The sequence below is a fragment of the Solanum verrucosum genome, unplaced genomic scaffold, assembly GCF_900185275.1.
Source record: "Solanum verrucosum unplaced genomic scaffold, falcon-dt-bn FXZP01000886.1, whole genome shotgun sequence".
Taxonomy (NCBI): Eukaryota; Viridiplantae; Streptophyta; class Magnoliopsida; order Solanales; family Solanaceae; genus Solanum; species Solanum verrucosum.
The window spans coordinates 164,058-184,726 of NW_026019777.1; the positions used below are offsets into that span (position 1 = coordinate 164,058).

Consider the following 20,669-nt stretch of genomic DNA (forward strand, 5'->3'; position numbering starts at 1 on the left):
CTAGGAAATAGATGAAAAGTGTTGGCAGAAAGGATAGATCCTCCCATTTTCCTAAAATTTGCAGCCGATTATTATCACAACTATTGCAATTAAAATGGGCTAATATTTTTTATGAAAAATACATAACTAGCATATCTACTCAATCCAGCTATAGTTTTAAGGAATAACATAACTCAACGAAGATTTCTTTTTTCCTAGAAGAATCCTATAGTACTCTCTTCTATCTATCCCCTCTGTCTCTCTCCCTCTCTTTGCTCTCATCGGTAACCCTTCTTCATCAAATCTCCACCAGTAAAGAATCATGGATACACTTCTCCAAATAAAAAATATTATCACCCTCATTGATCATCTTATTCATGTATCGAACTCCAGCTTCAAGAATTTGCAGATCCAATTTTCAAATAAAGTTCAGATCAAGTTGAGGTTTTCTCAGATCTACAGAGTTTGGTAAGGAATTGAAATAAATTATTTATGAATTCATATAGAGGAGAGTAATAGGAAGAAGTAGTGAAATTTTGAGACTATTTGGAGATGGTCGATTGATGGCGGTTGTTTGATTTTTCTCAGATATACGGAGGTTGGTTGGAGGAAATGACTTGTGTGTTCATGTACAGGAAGATGCATGAAATAGGTGGTAAAATTTCGGGGGCATTTTGGAGGTTTTTGGGGAGAAGTCCAGTGTTGGTGGGCTATCAAGTCCCGAGACTTCCCCCTAGACGCGACACAGTACTGAGAACCATAAGTTATTCCAAGCTAACCTCGTGCATGGTAAGATAGTAAGATATACAAATTAAGAACTGAAAAGCGGAAGATAACTGGAACAGATCTATCTAAACAAACATAAAGAGACAAATATCTAAGTACGCATGAGCAAAATCTAATTGACTGTCTAAAAAGTCTCTACTAATATTGGGTATCTAAGACATGCCCCTAGATAACTCTAAAGTTTGAAAACTGAAAGGAATATAAGGGGTTGTCCTATAAATAGAGACTTGTTCCTTCTAACTTATTTGGCATTCACAATGTAGTCCTATGGGCATTGAGAGTTTTGGTGAGAGGGAGAATTTGTGGGACACAAGTGATACGTTATCACTTGTGTGAACCTCCTTATATTTCGAGTGAATTGGTTGAGATTATTTCTCTGTATATTTTCTACTCTCGTGTTTATATAGTGAATTGTTCATCCCCTTTGTGAACGTAGATCAATTGACCGAATCATGTTAAATCATTGTGTCTTATAGTGTATTTCTTGTTTGTCTTCCTACTCGTGGTTTTCAAGGTTTGTTTTATTAGCTTCTGCATAACACCTAATTCTTTTTCGATTATTAGAGCTAGGTTCAATGATGGAGACAGGAATAGTGGTTTGATAATCGTTGGTTGAACTAGGTTAAAAATCGGGTGTTCATCTTGGCGGGTGTAGTTCTAGCCGCAACCTATTTTGATAGTAATGTTGACTTTTGTTAGAGAAATTGTTTCTGAGAAGTTCTCTGTATTGAGACATAGATTTTGCATAGGAGATTATGAAGATGAGATGCAAGTTGTTGAAGATTATTTGAAAAAGGTGGACAAATTTATTTTGTTAGAAATACAGGCCAAGGGGGAGATTTGTTAGGTATTAATTGCCTTGAGTTTCTTACCATAAATAGATTTTTCGTCAAGGAAAAGGTTTAGGATTGACTAGTCTTTTCCTTGTAGGAAAAGGTTTAGAACTCGATAAATATAGGTTTGTTCCTAATAACTTAATCATCATTCACAATGTAGTCCTAGGGGATTTGAGACTTTTGGTTAGGGAGAGAATTTGTGGGACACAAGTGATACATTATCACATGTGTGAACCTCCCATGTATTCTGAGTGAATTGGTTGTGGTTATTTCTCTCTATATTTTGTACTCTCATATTTGTATAGCGGATTTCTCATCTCTTTTGTGGACATAGGTTGATTGACCAAACCACGCTAAATTTTTATGCCTTTTGGTATATTCAATTTCTCGATTGTCTTGTTACTCATGGTCTTTCGAGGTTCGCTTTGTTAGTTTTCGTATTACACCTAATTATTTCGGTCCTAACAAGTGGTATCAGAGCCAGGTTCAATGATGGAGTCGGGTTCAATGATGTATCTAGGTTCGATGGTTAACGATTGAGCTAAGTTTAGTCGTTCGATAATCGATGATTGAACCGGGTTAAAAATTGGGTGTTCATCTTGGCGGGTGTAGTTCGAGGTGCAACTTTTTTTATAGTAATGATGATTTTGTTGGATAAATTGCATCAGAGAGGTTCTCTATGTCAATACATAGATTTGATGGAGGATATTATGGAAAGGAGATGCAAGTTGTTGAAGATTATGTGAAGAAGGTGGACAAATCTATTTCGTCATAAATTCAAGCCAAGGGGGAGATTTGTTGGGTATTATTTGCCCTGAGTTTCTTACCAAATATAATTTTTTTTCTTTTAGGAAAAGGTTTAGGAATGCCTAGTCCTTTTCTTGTAGGAAAAGATTTAGTTTAGGTCTCTATAAACAGAGTCTTCTTCCTTCTAATTTAATCGGCATTCACAATGTAGTCCTAGGGGCTTTGAGAGATTTAGTTGGGGGAGAATTTGTGGGACACAAGTGATACATTATCACTTGTGTGAACCTCCTTTTATTCCGAGTTGGATCACCGAGATCAAATAAAGTAAAATTCACAAGCGAATATGTATTTAATCTTGGTGGAGGAGCAGTCTCTTGGAAATCTCCCAAACAAAAATATATCGCTATCTTTACAATGATCTCTGAGCTTGTTTCTCTAGATAAGATCGATGAATAAGTTGGAAGACACCGGAATTTGATAGATATTCTATTTTTGATGTCGAACAAGAAGATAAAAATAAAATAGAAATTAAAAAAAAGATAGATAAAAGAGATAGACACAATTAAATTCAAGCAACTAAGAGATGTAATGGTGAAACTAACCAAAAACACCACTTAATTGAGAAATAAAAGCACCTAATCTATTAGAATCCTCAAGAAAGTAATAACCTTACTTGCAAATTCTAGGAGAAAATGTTGAAGTTCAACAAAGAGCTTCCAAACTCTCCTAAGAGGCATAACATGTCCAAAAAAAACCCTTATGAAACCCTACTATCTATTATTTATACTAAAAACTAAAATAGTGAAGAAAGACTCAATTGCCCTTCATTAAAATTACAAGGTAATTAAAATGGTAGAGCACTTAATATATTAAATATCTTCAAGTCTTCCATGTTGGAGCCTTCCAAAGGTTCCATCTTCATCCATAAAGCTTGCAATGCTTGAAGGTCCTTAGCTTGACTCCTTGTGAAAGGCCTCCTTGAAGTAGTGTCACTTTGATCTACATCACACTCCCCTTCTTCAAAAGAATTCATCCTCGAATTCGCGTCACCTTCATCAAAAAATGATAAATCACTAACATTGAAAACATTATGGACCAAATACTCACTTGGTAAGTCTACTCTATAAGCATTATCCCCAATCTTCTCAAGCACTTGAAAAGGTCCATCTCCTCTTGGTATAACTTTGTTCTTCCTTTTGCTTGGAAATATTTCCTTCCTAAAACGAACCCATACCCAATCACCAGGTGCAAAGGTGACTCGCTTTCGTCCCTTGTTGGCTTTTTTGGTTGCATCATTGTTGGCCTTCTGAATTCGCATTCTTACTTTCTCATGGATGTTCATCATAGCTTTTGCCTTAGCTTTTGCATCTATACTCACAATAATATCTTTGGGTAAATGAGTTAAATCTAATGGAGTCAAGGGATTAAAGCAATAAACACACTCAAAAGGGGTTATGCCAATAGATCTATGAATAGTTCTATTATATGCAAACTCAATTAATGGCAGTTGATCCTCCCAAGAAGTTAACTTCTCTTTAACCATATCCCTAAGCATGTTACCTAAGGTTCTATTAACTACCTCAGTTTGACCATCTGTTTGGGGATGACAAGAAGTAGAAAATAGTAACTTAGTTCCCAAATTTCCCCACAAATACCTCCAAAAATGACTTAGAAGCTTTGAATCTCTATCACTAGTTCCGTGCAATTTCATCACATTATGAACAAATAAGGTAGAAACATGAGATGCATCATCACTTTTATGACAACCAATAAAGTGAGCCATTTTAGAAAATCTATCCACAACAACAAAGATGCTATCCTTACCCTTCTTAGTCCTCGGGAGACCAACAACAAAGTCCATGGAAATATCTAGCCAAGGGCCACTAGGAATAGGCAAAGGGGTATACAACCCATGGGGTTGGGTACAAGATTTAGCATGATTACAATCCAAACACCTAGCACAAATTATTTCCACATCTCTTATCATCTTAGGCCAAAAGAAATGTTCACTAAGAATAGCCAAGGTTTTTGACACTCCAAAATGACCCATCAAACCTCCATTGTGTGCCTCTTTCACTAACAACTCTCTCCATGAGGACATAGGTACACAAAGCTTTCCATTCCTAAACAAATACCCCTCCTTCAACTCAAACCTAGGAGTTCTAGATTCATTACCCTTCTTAACAACTTGTACACACCTATTCAAGCTCACTTGACACTCCCCAAAGACTTTTTCAAAATCATCATCATTAGAATATAACTCATTCAAACTCTCAAAACCCATTAATCTAGAAGTCAAGGTATTCATCAAAACATATCTTCTAGATAAAGCATCTGCCACAATATTCTTTTTCCCTTGCTTATAATCAATCACATAAGGAAAAGACTCAATAAATTATATCCATTTGGCATGCCTTCTATTAAGTTTCTTTTGAACCCTAATATTCTTCAAAGCCTCATGATCGATTCTAATCACAAACTCCTTATGCCACAAATAATGTTGCCAATTCGCTAAGGCTCTCACTAGGGCATAGAGTTCCTTATCATAGGTAGTATATTGCAATGGAGCTCCTCTTAACTTCTCACTAAAGTAAGCTATGGGTTTTCCTTCTTTCATCAAGACCGCACCAATGCCTACTCCACTAGCATCACACTCAATTTCAAACATCTTCTTAAAATCGGAAAGTTGAAGTAAAGGAGTGGAACTAAGTTTCTCCTTTAAGATTTTAAAGGCTTCCTCTTGTTTTATACCCCAAATGAAAGGCTTTTCCTTTTTGATGACCTCGGTTAGAGGAGCGGCTAGAGAACTAAAATTAGGTCTGTTAATATCCAAAATTCTTTTGGGAGATTAATAGATTTAAACAGAAGACATCATTACTCTTTTATAGCTCTAATGGAACCTTTTCAGGATCCATCAGAGTTAGAACACTTTAGAATAAAATTGGGTTTGACAAGGCCTTGGTTAATTGTTCTGGAAAGGTATGGATTTTCTGGAAAAATGATTGGGAGGGCGTCGTAGTTCTAGATACTATACAACAATTAATCATGAAGTTTGTTAGCAACAACGACATCTTTCTTATTTCTTCATTGTATGCTAGATGTAGCGAGGTTGAAAGACTAGAACTATGGAAAGAATTAGGAAGTATTGCAGAGGATTGCCATCATCCTTCTATGGTGGGAGGAGACTTTAACGTCATTTTAAAAGAGGAGGAAAAATTGGGGGGGGGGAGGGCCGACTTTTACTTAACAAGAAGCAATGGACTTTGCACAGTGTATAAATTATTGTACTTTGTCTAAAGTTCCTATCTTTGGGAGAAAATACACTTGGTGGAATGGACGTATTGAAGAAGGTTGTATATTGAAGAGGTTAGATGGGATTTTGGTGAATAATGATTTTTTGGCAATTTTTCCAGCTACAGAGGTTTACCATTTTATTAGACAAGGGTATGATCATGCCTCTTTGCATGTTGTATGCAAAACTGAAGAGGAGCCTACAATCAAGCCTTTTAGATTTCTAAATTTTTGGACAAAACATCAACACTTCACAAAGATAGTGCACCAAAATTGGAATACTGATTTGGTAGGCAGCCCGTTCATGGAAGTACAATCAAAATTAAAAAAGGTGAAAAGAGCGTTGGGCACCAGTAAAGAAGTCTTTGGCAATATATTTCAACAGATTGCTACTATAGAAGATATGATCAGGATAAAAGAAAATCAGTTCGAGATTAATCCTTCGGCAGGTAATAGAACTGATTTGAGCAGAACGGAGGTTGAATTGAAGAAATATCTCAAGATTGAGGAAGAATATTGGAAACAAAAAGTTGGGATGATATGGTTTGTAGATGGGGACAGAAACACTAAATTTTTCCATTCCTACGTTAAAGGAAGAATGAAAAAGCTACATCTGTCTCAAATTACTAATTAGATAGGATAAGTCTTTCAAACAAATCACCAAATGGGTGAAGCGGCATTAGCTTTCTTCTAAGTGCAATTCAAAGAGGAAGGAAACAATCAGGATTGGACAATGTTGAATCACATTCCCAGGTTGATAACATATGAGGAGAATGAGGAGATGACAAAGCTACCTTCACAAGTGGAGGTAAAAAGGGTGGTATTCGAGCTAAATGGTGATAATGCGTACCGACCAGATGGGTTTTCAGGCCTTTTCTTTCAAAGTTGTTGGGACATTATTAAAGTGGATATTACTAAACTGGTAAGAGCTTTCTTTTGTGGGCATGAGCTTCCCAAATACATTACTCATACCAATTTAGTGTTATTACCCAAGAAAGAAAAGGTGAAGATGCTCACTGATTTGAGGCTAATTAGCCTTAGTTTTTTTATCAACAAAAGCATTTCAAGAATGGTACATGATCGAATGGCAGAGGTTTTACCAAAGATAATTTCTCCCACGCAGTCTGGTTTCATAAAGGGAAGAAGTATCACTAAAAATGTGTTAGTAGCACAAGAAATTATCAGGAATATCGACAAGAGAAATAGTAATATTAATGTGGTGGTGAAGTTGGATATGGCGAAGTCATACGACAGGGTATCTTGGATCTTTTTATCTAAAGTACTGAGAAAGTTTGGGTTTTCGGAAATCATTATTGACATGGTATGGAAAATGGTATCAAATAACTGGTACTTAATTTTGATCAATGGGCAATCTAATGGTTTCTTTCTATCTTCCAGAGGGCTTAAACAAGGTGATCAATTATCACCGACTCTATTTATAATTGCAATAGAGGTACTAGCTAAAGGGCTTAACAGACTGCATGATGATAACAATTTTATGGGATATGGCCTACCCAAATAGAGTCCAGCGATAAACCATTTGTCCTGTGCGGATGATACTATTTTATTATGTTCTGGGGATAGAACTTCGGTAGTGAAGATGATGGTCGTATTAAGAGACTATGAGAGAATATCTGGTCAGATGGTAAACAAATCAAAGAGCTCACTTTATCTTTCATGATAAAACCCCACTGATAGTTGCAATAAGAATGAGAAAACTCACAGGGATAAAGCAAGGAAATTTTCCTTTCACATACCTTGGGTGCCAAGTTTACTATGGCAGGAAACTCAAAAGTTATTTTGAAGAATTAATAAGAAAGATAGCAAGGAGGATTCTTTCTTGGCAAAATTGATTACTAACTTTTGGTGGAAAGTACACATTAGTATGTCATATTCTACAATCCATGCCGGTGTATTTACTCTCAGCAATGAACCCACCCAAGAGTGTAATAGAGCAGATTCATCAAATGTTTTCGAAGTTTTTTGGGGGAGTACTGGGAGCCTGAAAGGAAAACATTGGGTAGCCTGGGAAGACATGTGCATTCCCAAGGAGGAAGGAGGACTGGGATTCAGGTCCCTACATGCAGTAAATAATGCTTTATTTGCAAAACTATGGTGAAATTTCAGGACATCCACATCACTATGGAGCAATTACATGGGTAACAAGTACTGCAAAAAGACACATCCCACAGTTTCAAGGAGTGTTAGCGCGTCTCATGTTTGGAAAAAAAATGGTAGCCATGAGGGAAGAAGTAGAACATGAGATTTAGTGGCAATTAAAAGCAGGCACATCTAGTTTCTAGTTTGATAACTGGACAAAAGAAGGTGCTTTGTATTACACTGAAGGAGAATCTGCCAGGGATGAGGAAATGGAAGTGAAAGAATTCATTAAGGAGGGTTCGTAGAATAGAAGGAAGCTCAGAGACTGTCTCTCAGAATAGATGACAGAACACATAGTCAATAACATATTACCTTGCACAAGTGAGATGAATGATAAAGCTTGGTGGATGGGAAGCTCAGTTGGGAATTTCACAGTCAAATCTGCCTATCAAATAGTAAGGCACAAAAGAGAGCAAATAGAATACTGCAGGAACATATGGATCAAAACGCTTCTTTTTAAGATCTCTTTCTTTTTATGGAGAGTCTGGAAAAAGAGAATTGCCACTGATGATAATCTAAGAAGAATGAGAATGAATATAGTCTCTAAATGCTATTGTTGTGAAAGAGGGGAAATGGAAACCATGCAACATCTTCTACTAACAACTCACATATCTCAAAGGCTATGGAGGCTATCTGCTACTTGTGCAGGTATCAACATAAAAGGGCAACAATTATAACAATTGATTCTCCAATGGTGGGAATTTGATGCTAATCCTAAGGTATAACACATAATGAAGGAAATACCCCACATATTCATGTGGGAATTGTGGAAAAGAAGGAACGGAAAGAGACATGACAAGGAAATTTCATTCAATAAAATGTACTCTCAATGTCTGCTGACAGTACATCAATTTCTTAAAGCCAATTACCCATGGCTAAGAAATGTTCCTTATAATTGGAATGGCATGTTTGATCTTCTGCAATAGTATAGACCTATTCTTTATTTCCATATAGTAAAGTGGTCGGTACCTGAGGAGGGATGGTTTAAGTGTAACACACATGGGGCAAGCAGAGGGAATCTAGGGGAAAGCTCCTATGGTTTTTGTATTAGAGATAACAAGGGAGACTTGGTTTACGTAGAAGCACAAAACATAGGCATCACCACAAACATAGAGGCAGAAACAACAGCAGTTTGGAAAGCATTACAACATTGTAAGAGGCAAGGTATCACACATATCATATTAGAGACTGATTAAGTCTTAAGAATATGATAAAAAGAGACTGGAAAGTACCTTGGACCCTAATAGAAAGAATAGAGGAGATACAAGACATTATGAACATACTAAATACTCAGGTTGTGCACATTTATAGAGAAGGAAATAAACTAGTTGACTGCATTACAAACATAGCCATCAATCATGAAGACAAGCAGCAGTATGCAAGTTTCTATGATCTACCAATCAAGGCAAGAAAAAATCTTAACATGGACAAACACCAGATACCAGCAATCAGGATAAGAACAAGGAGAATCACCAATACAAGCAATCATCAACATGAGAGGTGAAGGAAAGAGTACATATTCACATAGATATTATATTTATAGAAAAGCCAGGGCAAAATAACTACGCGAATACAAACTAACAACCAACAAAGAATCATGCGTTCACCAGTACAAAGCGCGAATCATGGAACAGGATCTGCAAAGCGGCCTTGGTGCACAGCTAGGAGAAAATTACGAAGCTATAAGGGAGCAATCTGGGTATCCCCATTTTGGGTACAACTGCGAAGGAGACGTGATCAGAGGAAGAACAGAAGTAGAAAAAAGGGAGAAAAGAAAGGAGCTTACATTGAGCTAAGAAGGCACACGATTGGAACTTCCCTCCAAGTTTATCACCAATGGTTGTATCTACATAGGGAAAGGGTAAGAGAATAGCATTGGAACAAAAAGGAAATGAGAAAAGGCATACATGTGATAGTTGTTCAAAAAACATTAGACCTCCTCTTGATGATGATGATACAGAAAAGGAGGATGACGAAACTCAGGTCAGGCAGACATGGATATTATTTGCAGTGGAAATGAAAAAAAGGGAGGAGGAAGAGAACATAGACCACTTTAGGAATCCCTTATCTAGGACATTTTTGTTGGTCACTTTTGGACTGATTATGTATATATTGCTTTCCTTTTTGGTTCTATTCCAAATGGGCTTCTTTTCAGTCCATAGATTTTTATGAATAAAATGGACCACGGTCCAAAATTTGATCAAAAGAAAAAAAAAACTTGCCAACCCATGAAAGCTTCTAACATCACTAATGGACTTAGGGGTTGGCCAACTCCTAATTGCCTCTACCTTCTCATCATCCACCTTAACTCCACTTGAGCTTACAACAAAACCAAGGAAAACAACACGGTCCACACAAAAAGAACATTTTTTAAAATTCACATACAACTTTTCATTTCTCAACACATCAAAAATCAACCTCAAATGTTGCACATGATCATCCAAGCACTTGCTATAATCCAAAATATCATCAAAATAAATCACAACAAAATCATTAATAAACGATTTAAGTACGTGATTCATTAGTCGCATAAAAGTTCTTGGTGCATTGGTTAGTCCAAAAGGCATCACCATCCACTCATATAATCCAAATTTAGTTTTGAAACAGGTTTTCCATTCATCTCCGGATTTTATTGGAATTTGATGGTATCCACTTCGCAAATCTATTTTAGAGAATAAGGTAGAACCACACAATTCATCTAGCATATCATCATGTCTAGGAATAGGATGTCGATATTTTACCGTAATTCTATTAATGGCATGACAATCTACACACATCCTCCATGAACCATCCTTCTTGGGCACTACAATCATGGGCACCGCACATGGACTTAGACTTTCTCTTATCAATCCTTTTTCCAAAAGTTCCTCAACTTGTCTTTGCAATTCGTAAGTGTCTTGAGGGTTTCTCCTATAAGTGGTTTTGTTGGGTAGTTGAGAACCCAGTACAAAGTCAATTTGATGTTCTATTCCCCTCCAAGGAGGCATTCCACTAGGCATTTCTTCCGGAAATAGATCTTCATAACCTTGCAACAAAGAAGAAACAACACTTGGTAAATATAATGATGTTAGTTCACTATTAGAAAGCAAAGAATATCCTTTTGGTTTAATAAGTATGACTTGAGTATCATCCTTAATGTTTAGCTCTTTCGTGCTCTCTTGATTTTGTAAAATCATGCACATCTTTCCTTTTTCTTTGATGTTTTGTTTTTCTTGCTCATATCTTCTTTTTTTGTGATAATTCATTCTCACTTGAGCTCTCAACCTCTCTTTTTCCTTTTTTTGAATTATCATTTTTCACTCTCTTACTCTCCTCTCTTTTTTTTCTTTCAAGTTTTTCTTTCAACTCTCTCATTTTTCTATATTCCTCTCCCACTTGAAAAAGAGAAAGAGGGTTAAGAATGTGCTTTTTACCATCCTTAACAAATGCATATTTATCGGACCTTCCATCATGTTTTACCCCTACATCATAATCTCATGGCCTTCCCAACAATAGATGACAAGCTTGCATCGGTACAACATCACAAAGCACTTCATCATGGTAGATTCCAATCTTGAACTTTATCAACACTTTCTTGTTCAACTTGAGTTCACCACATTCATTGAGCCATTGCAACCTATAAGGTTTTGGATTCCTTCTTGTTGGAAGTTTCAATTGTTCCACCATAGATACACTAGCAACATTTGCACAACTTCCACTATCAATGATAAAGAAACATAATTGCTCTTGAACCCTGCACCAATTATGAAACAAATTTTCCCTTTGATCAAGATCTTCCCTCGCTAGAGCACTCATACTCCTCCTTACAACAAAAACAAGTTTTCCATCATCATTAATTTCTTCTCGATCCCCTTCTCTCATAAATTCATCACTACTATCATCCTCTCTATGGTCATCCTTAGATTCATCGTCCATTTGATAACCACCATCATTCAATGCAATGATAGTTCTTCTATGAGGGCATTCATTTGCTTTATGTCCATACCCTTGGCATTTAAAACACTTTATTTTAGATGGAGTTTCAAGTTTAGATTTGTTACCTAAATCCTTGTAGTCCATCTTTGGTATGGCTTTGTCAAAATTGGACTTGAAGTCTTGATTTGCACCTTTAGAGTTGTCCCAAGTAGGAGATGATTTCCAAACTTCTTTATTTTTTTGCCCATGAAGAAGAAGAAGATTGCACTCTTGATTTATTTTCCTTTTGTTGTTCCTCCACCTTGAGTGCCATTTGATAAGCTTCATATAAAGTAGGAAGACGATGCAAATCTAATGGTTGCCTTATCTCTCTATTTAAAAGCCCGAGATAATCTTGCCACAAGATTCATCTCTCCATCATTGACACTAGCTCGAAGCCTAGTATGCTCTAGCTCCTCATAATACCCTTCCACACTCTTGCTTCCTTGTTGAAGATTGTAATACTTTTTGAGCTTATATTGTTCATAATTTTGACCCACAAATCTTTCTCTCATTCTTCTTTTCATGTCATTCCAATTTGTAACAAAACTTCTATTCACCAAAGCATACCTTTCAATTTTCTCCCACCATGTAGAAGCAAAACCCTCAAGGTGACTTATAGCATAATTCAGTTTTTTAACATCGCTCATATTGTTGAGATTATTTTGTCTTTCAAGCTTCACTATCCAATCAAGGTATTCATTTGGGTCACTACTTCCTTTGAAAAATGGAAGTGTAACCTTGATGTTGTTGAATCTTCGATCTTCATCATCATTCCTTCGATTGTATTCTCTACCATCAACCGGATGCCAACCTCCATTTCCTTCTCTTCTTCCTCTCCCACCTAACCTCTCTTGTTGAGCTTGATCGTCTATTCCATAGCCGTAATTATCACCATCAAAAGAATCATGATCCTCAAGGTTATGTTGGGCTCTCATTTGAGGTCTAATTACTTGTGGTGGAAGATTTTCTTGTTGACCCCCCCCCCCCTTTTGGAAGTGTCACTTGATGGTGAGCCTTCATTGGTAATTTGACATTAGGAGATAGGGTATCTTGCACAATTAAGTGTGATGGAATTGCATCAAGAGGAGTTTTACTTGATCCCTCATCATTTTGACATCTAGGATTGAAAATCTCAAGTGGTTGTGATTTCTTGAGTTCTTACCCTCGTATCCACATCTTCCAATTTTCCCTTCATATCTCTCATGTCTTCCAATAGTTGTTGAAGCATCATTTCCATTTTGCTAGAGGGTTCTCCCTCCAATTGAGTCATTGTACCTACAAAAAGAAATAAAGAGTACGTAGAAAAAGTTCCTCACCACTCACTTTTTTTTCACTCACACTCGTGTATTATTATAAGGCCAATGCTTTTTAGGCTACCCTCCAATGAACTCACTTCACTCTTGCCTTTTACCACTCTTGAATAACCCAAGGTTGAGAGTCAACACAGTCAAATAATTCACAAGTGGTACTACTTCTTCGGGATGGAGTGGAGTTTATGTAAATCAAGAAAGGACATGGAAACAAATAAGCATTCAACAAAATAAAATAAAAAGAATTGGCACGAACAAGAACTAACGTAAGTTAAGTATGAACTAATACTCAAAGTAATCTAGCTAGAATTAACTAACAAAAGTAGAGAATATTTTTCTTTTGTTCTTCTTCTTCTCCAAGAAGTGGGTCATTTTTTATTTTATTTTTTGTGTTTTTGAACTAATTCCCTTCAATACTCCATCAAATGGACTCAAATTCGGGAAAGCACTATTCTACAACTACATCCATAAGTTTTGACCACCAATTTCTACAAATAAACAACAAATCAGCAAACCCATTTTCAAGTTACTTCTTCAAAGTTTCAAATCCTAACAATGGCTTCTCATATTTTTTTTTGCCATGTAATCTTTAATTTTTAGCTAGGAAACCACAATATGTAGCTTAGAGAAATCAACCAACTCTCAAATTCATCAACTACACCCAAAAAAAATCCGATCTTTTTTGGCTGATTTTAGAAATTAAACAATTGAAAGATTAAGAATTGTAGGAACAATTCTCTGGCCTTGCTCTGATACCAATTTGATATGAAACAAGAAGATAAAAATAAAATAGAAATAAAAAAATGGATACAAGAGATAGACACAATTAAATTCGAGCAACTAAGAGATGTAATGGTGAAACTAACCAAAAACACCACTTAATTGAGAAATAAAAGCACCTAATCTATTAGAATCCTCAAGAAAGTAATAATCTTACTTGCAAATTCTAGGACAAAATGTTGACATTCAACAAAGGGCTTCCAAACTCTCAAAAGAGGCATAACATGTCCCAAAAAAACCATTATGAAACCCTAATAACTACTATTTATACTAAAAACTAAAATAGTGAAGAAAGACTCAATTTCCCTTCATTAAAATTACAAGGTAATAAAAATGGTAGAGCGCTTAATATATTAAATATATTCAATTCTTCCATTTGGAGCCTTCCAAAGGTTCCATCTTCATCCATAAAGCTTGCAATGCTTGATGGTCATTAGCTTGACTCCTTGTGAAAGGCCTCCTTGAAGTAGTGCCACTTTGATCTACATCACTTTTGGCCTGAACCTTGACATTAGTATGCATAAACTTTGATAGTCAAGATTCAATAGGTACGTCATGGAGCATGATGTATAACGAAAAGTCTCGTCATATAATACGTTGACATAATACCGTTAGAAAATTACTCTCTAGTGGAATTATCACAATTGACTTTGTAAAGTCAAATGATGTGTCGGATCCACTTACAAAAGGCCTAATTAGAGAGAGAGTTCAAAGATCATCTAAGGGAATGAGTTTACAGCTTAGGACAAGTCATCATGTCAGTAACTCTACCTAGCATACTAGAGATACCAAGAGCTAGGTTCAAGGAGAAAAACAAAGTTGTAACTGACGGTTCCACATTGTCAACCAACTCAATCCATTCTCATGATGAAGACAATGCTCAGGAACAAGGATAAAACATTAAGGCTTGTTAACGAGTTAATAAACCTTAAAATTTTTAATGATTTGCTAAGAGGTAGATTTGACAAAATAGTGTATCTAAACGATGACACGATTAGAAATCACCTATGTGAGTGTGAAGTGTAAGCCACATCAAAGAGAATCATTGTAAAAAGTTTATTCTCTATACACTCATGAAACTAGGAGGATTGTTGCGTTTTAAAAGGTGTGAATGGAAAATGAAGAGTTGCGACTTTTATCTAAAGTTTTGATTGTAATGAAAAATTGTGATTTTTGTGAAAGGTTGTGACCTTTTCGAAGGGTTGTAACTTTTCAAAGGGATGTGACCTTTCTGATTAAGGCACAATAAATATATGTTCACACTACCCTTTGTTGTCTATAAATAGAGAGTTTCCTCGTATTTTTCAGGAAAAATAAATTTTCTGGACTTCTCCTACTACTACTAAATCTAGTATTCTAAGTGTACTTTACTATCGTTGAGTGGTTTGATGATACCGTGGTTTTAGGTACCGATACACCGATGAACAACACTTTGATCTCTTTGATGGCTCTTATATAGGCTTCATTAGAGATAGTAGTCGTTGAGATCATTGACGACAAGAAGGCAACCCCAAAAAATTGACCCTTGGAAAGAGGAATTGATACTTTCGACTCTTGCCATTTTTTAGAGATTACGATTCAGTCCTCAAAATAAATTGGTACTTTCTTTCATATTAATCACACGGTCTTGATACTTCTTAATTTCCTTCTAAATAGCTTGGTACTTAATATCATGATAATATATAATTGTCCTCTTGTAAGGAGAAGTGTTTTGTTACATTAACATACCTTTGATTTGATTGTTTTATTTCTTATATACTGATACTATATAGAATTTTATATCATGGATGTCCTGAATATAATTTTTATAAATAATTATTTCTACTTATCATGGTGCTAATAATGTAGAAGTGCTTTGGAAACAGGTGTATGTATAAGCTCGACTTTGAGCTAGTATGAAAAATAGTGTGGAAGTAATATTATTGTGAGTTGTAAGAAATAAATGAGTGTTGTTCTTATAAAAGAGTAGTAGTCTTTTGACACTACCAAGTTTTCTTCAATATTATTGAATTTGTTGTTACTCTCTTGCTCTTGCTATTTAGTGTGGACATTTTCCTGGGTGTGATTATCATTTTTTCAAACAAATTATACATACATTAAAAACCCTACAAAAGAAGATGATAAATAATATCAAGACTAATATAAGTCCTTGTCCCCCATTTAGAAAAAGTATATCATTGCAGAGATATATAAATCTACCTGCAAGCTCTATCTTTTTGTTATTCCAACAAATAGATATAAATATATGGCTTATGCTGCTCTTTCTTCACTTATGTATACATTGGAACAACTTTCGAAACGTAACCAATCTTTGGTTTGTTGAAGTTGTACACAACAACGTCATGTTAAATCTCTCTATCAAAATCTTTCTGCTATGCAAGTTTTTCTTGACGATACGACAAAGCAAGCCAAAGATATTGAAACTCTTAAGTTGTAGAAAAGAAGATCAGAGATGTAATATACAAAGTAGAAGATAAAGTTGATTCAAGACTAAGAAGCATCATTCAAGCTGATTGCACAGAAAAAAAGAGAAGGGGCTTGTAAATACTTCGAGGAAGAGTTAACTGATAGAAGTCTAATTTTGGCTGGTACACGAAGGACTAATGGAAGGATGAGAACTTGCAACATTCACCATCTTCTTCTCCAACTATGTAAATCCATGAATGATCAACGGCGAGTGATCCCTCTATCTACACTAGAAGAGAAGCACGATTATCTTATGCCAGGACGAGATTGTAGAAGCAGATCTGCAAGGACGAGATTCCCCAGAGTATTGAAGAAATAAGTTCTAGCGCCATATATGATAATACATGCATACCACATTTTTTCTACAAGTTTGTAATATCTTGATAAAGAAGAGATTATGTTATGCAATTCAAAGGATATATTCAACATGACAATAGACTAATAACATAACATATACAATTAAAATTACTAAAATCATAACGGATGAATATTACATGATGAACACAACACTTATTACTGAATTTAACTGAATCATAGCTGATGAACACAACACTTAGGATAACTCAAATCAGAAATGAACCAAGACACTTAATATAATATTTTATTTTCGACAATTCCATAATGCGCGCACTAGGAATGATGGTTGAACTAGTAATTGAGAACTATGGAATAAGTAGATCCACTAACCCTATTAGCAAAGGATCGACCAACATTGAGTCCATATGAAGAACTTTAGCTTGAACAATTAGGAGGAGTCCAGGCACTTCCCAATGTCTGAAATGGGAATGCATTATTATTCACCATTTGTGCCTCTTTTTCAACCTTTTGCTTTAGAATTTCCAATGCCTTCTTCAAGTGTTGACGTTGAAATAAGTTAAGTTCTTCCATAGGAGATTCCCACCATAGACCATTAGCTCTCTTCCTAATATCTCAAAGGGATTCTCCGCAATTTTTCTCCATCTGGAGAACCCCTTTGAGGTTCATGAGCTTGGTATTGAGCTCACGTATACCATCTTCTCTGCGAGCCACGATTTGTTGATTGTGGACATCGCTATTTGGTGGAGGGAGGTTCCTCCCCGAGGAACCTCTCCACCAACGTGTCCACGCAAGGGTGACCAAAGGAGAAGACTTTACCGTCCTGGGAAAGTATCACAATGGCAATTTCAGCACCACACATAGCGTACAAAGTTCACTTGCCTTTTTGAACAGACCAGCACGTCGCTTAGAAAATGTAATTCCTAAGTTTCTCACATTCTTCATTTTCACCATGTCAACCCTTTGACGACTCTTGCAGATTCTTCTTGTCATGTCTAAACTATCACAAAGAAATTGTGACTTTTTGTCTTAACACCAAGAGCTTTATATAAGAAATTGTGTTTTAAAATAACTTAATCACATAGACGTTAATTAGCATAATTAGACAATTCATCTTTTCCTAATTAGTTTTATATTATGGGATTGCATTTGACCGTTATTTTATTTGAGAACAATTGAAAAAATAAGATATATTAAATGATTAATAAAAAACCTTTTACTTTAATAATAACACCAATTTTGCATTTACCATTGAATTTTCCTAGTCGATCATCATTTAGAGATTTTTCCTAATTAGAATTATATTATTAGATTGCATTTGACCGCTATTTTATTTGAGAATAATATTTTTTTTAAATATATTAAATGATTAATAAAAACCTTTTATTGTAATAATTACACGAATTTTGAATTTACCATTGAATTTTCCTAGTCGATCACCATTTAGAGATTTTTCCTAATTAGAATTATATTATTGGATTGCATTTGACTGCTATTTTATTTGAGAACAATATTTTTTAAAAAACATATTAAATTGTTAATAAAAACCTTTTATTTTAATAATAACACAAATTTTGCATTTACCATTGAATTTTCCTAGTCGATCATCATTTAGAGATTTTTCCTAATTAGAATTATATTATTGGATTGCATTTGACTGTTGTATTATTTATGTTGTCCATGTGGGCACATATAAACCTTTAAAATATGCTATTAAATAATGCAGGGGGATAAAAGGTCATCTCCAAAGTTTTGTATAGTTACAACAATTTTGGTCAAAGTTCAGATATATTTCAGACCTTTTTCCCTAAATAATAATACGAATTTTGCATTTACCATTCAATTTTCCTAGTGGATAATCATTTAGAGATTTTTCCTAATTAGAATTATATTATTGGATTGCATTTGACTGCTGTATTATTTTAGAACATTTTTTAAAAAGAAATATATTAAATGATTAATAAAACCCTTTTATTTTAATAATTACACGACTTTTGCATTTACTATTGAATTTTCCTAGTCGATCATCATTTAGAGACATACAATGTATCATATAAAGTATACCCGGGAGTTTGGATTTATAAATGTTATTATTATTTATACCGTGTTACTCAAAACCTAAGTAGGCTTACAAATCAGATCATGATGTGATCAAGTGCTTTCTGGATCGTCTCTTACCTTCTTATTGGTATTTATCTCCAAAATGCTTATATATATATATATATATATATAGACATCATGTGGTGATATATTTGCCTTTTCAATTTGTAAATGCTAAACAACTCACATTCAAATATTATATTGATTTGTATTAGATTTATTAACAATAAACAACTCTCTATAAATAATAAAATTTGGAAGCTTATTTATTTAAATAAATTTACTAGATTAAATATAAAATATAAAATGCAGAAAATAAACATACCCGTTAAAAGGATTTGAGAGGTATTTTTGTCTTTACATAGATTAATACCAAGGTATTAAATTATATGTATTCCTAATATCACCAAATGTAAGGTATTAGCTATACATCCTATACCATGTATGGTGTGGAATTAATCCATGAATTAGTTATACATAGGCCGTAAATTCCTAGCAAACATAGTACTAAATAATACCATACAAATACATGGACTATTTCTCCTGATATTCCCTACCAAATGACTCAGTATTATTTTTTAGTTTTTTGAAGTTTCTACAACTTATTTTATGAACTTTGTCCTAATTAAGCTTTCTTCTGCTTGTCTCTGCCCAACCTATGTGTTACCATAAACTGGTATTCCATAAGTGATGAGCTACTACAGGAATTCGTACTAAAACCCTAAATTTTCATCAGATTAAGTTCGGCGGTAGACGTCATGGCCAATGCCAGCGATGCCTGGCCTACACTCCATGGTAATGAACAACCACCAAAACCACCATTGAACTATGCAACGAGTTGGAATAAAGTAGAAGACAAAATTACAAAGCCTATCCCTATCAAAGATATTAATTACACCCATGGAGAGCCAACTGTATTATGGGAGGAAGAAGAGGTTGAGACCATAATCATTAAAGAAAATTTACCGTTTGCCATAATTGAAAATTTTTGTTATGCCTGATCAGAACTAGAAGAGATTCGAAAAATTGGTCCTTTTACAGTGTGATATTCAAGGAGGAATGTAAGGCAATATTCTTGAGTAATAGTCACATCCTAATTCGCCTTACTACTATGGAATATTACATGCATGCCATGTTAACAATCGGCATATTTTTTGAAGGCTAAAGATGGGTATACTATCAGATGCGACCTCTAAAGTGGGAACCCTAGTTCAACCTAGAGGAGGAAACTACTACTGCCTTAGCATGGACCTCTTTTCCATCTCACCTAACTTTTTTGTTAAAGGATCCTTGTTTACGATGTTCAAAGTAGTGGGAAAACTGTTACATGTTGACATGGCTACAATAAGAAAATCTTAACCAAGTTGTGTCACATTAAAGGTTGAAGTCGACTTATTGAAAGGATTTCCAAAACAGATCAATGTTGGAGTTAAGAAGACATCTTCTAGCGAAATCATCTCAACGTGGATATAAATCTATTACATGCCAAAGTATTGCAAATATTGCAAACTTTAAGGCAGGGGCATGATTTACGTCGAGGGGGTTTAAAAAGATAAGTAAGCAAGCTGGTCGGGGCGGGTCAAATATAAACGGTTCTGATTCGATACACGCAACTAAATAAAATTCAACTCTACCTCAACACAAAAAATAAAATCGAGGAAGTATGTGTTTGATTTAATGTTAAAATGAGTATGAGAGAATGTATTTTTGAAAATTTTAATTATGGTCTTGTCTCCATCATTGTTGTATATATACGTTACTAATATACATATCTACGAGATGCACATATAATATTAAAATTGTATTTTTAATTATTTTTTATTGTGATATCTTGTTTGCGTATACTAATCATATTACCTTACAAAAGTCCAACTATCGTATTGTTCCTCATTACTGAAATGTAATCCCTCCCCCTCTGTCAAACCTCGAGCCTAAACCCTGG

General features: G+C 35.0%; 1 pseudogene; it reads right to left on the reverse strand.

Moving 5' to 3' along the window:
* Positions 1–16,960: 16,960 nt before the first annotated feature.
* On the reverse strand, positions 16,961–17,620 carry LOC125811091 (agamous-like MADS-box protein AGL62; annotated as a pseudogene).
* Positions 17,621–20,669: the final 3,049 nt, after the last annotated feature.